This window comes from Sinocyclocheilus grahami, unplaced genomic scaffold (genome assembly GCF_001515645.1).
Source record: "Sinocyclocheilus grahami isolate Dianchi unplaced genomic scaffold, SAMN03320097.WGS_v1.1 scaffold4296.1, whole genome shotgun sequence".
In the NCBI taxonomy this organism is placed as follows: Eukaryota; Metazoa; Chordata; class Actinopteri; order Cypriniformes; family Cyprinidae; genus Sinocyclocheilus; species Sinocyclocheilus grahami.
Window position 1 is genome coordinate 8,491 of NW_015509262.1, and position 836 is coordinate 9,326.

The following is an 836-nucleotide window of genomic DNA, read 5'->3' on the forward strand; positions in this document are numbered from 1 at the left end:
GGGAGTTATGTATTTATTTAATACATTTATTTTATTGGGGGATTTATTTATTTACTGCATTACTTTTATGGGGGATTTACAATTTTTAGAGCATGAATATTTATTTATTTATTCTGCTTTTATTTATTTATTCTGCTATGATTTAAAAAAAACGTTTTTTTTTAATTAAAATCTGTATCCAGATACGTTTTGAGGACAAATATTCTTGATTTTATATTTCTGTAAAAATTCATGATCTACTCTCGAAAGGTAAAACCAAAGGAATACTAGTAAGTTTCATGTTGAGCGCGTTTCAGGGCTAAAAGACTTACTGTTTTCAGACTCACTATCGTCTGAAGGATCGTGATTGTGAAACTGCGTGTGTGGCACTAAATCACGAGTGGAATGTTTTGGCACCGTTACAAAACCTCAGTTAATCCTGGTTTATATACTGTATAGTCTACTGTACACACCATATACTGCTACCATGGCAGCATTGGTGTCCTGCATTAGTGATTTTACTATAGTATCCAGTACATTTCACCACGGTTATGCAAGTAAAAGCATGTCCTGAAATAGAGTGGCATGCTGAACTGTGTTTTGTTGGGAGTGTGTATTTTCTGAGACTGATGACTCACGGCTCTGCAGTGCGGTGGGTGGATCTGGAATGCAGCTCTGCGTTATTGTTTTCTATTATTTGCTGATTGATGATTGGTATTAAATATCATGAGTATGGAACACCGTGTCGAAGCTCTGCATCACGCGGAAAGTTCTCAGGCCAATCAGCTTTACGTTTTTATTTTTATTTAATTATTTTTATTTTTTGTGGCAAAAATGGTACATGGAAAAACTTTCAT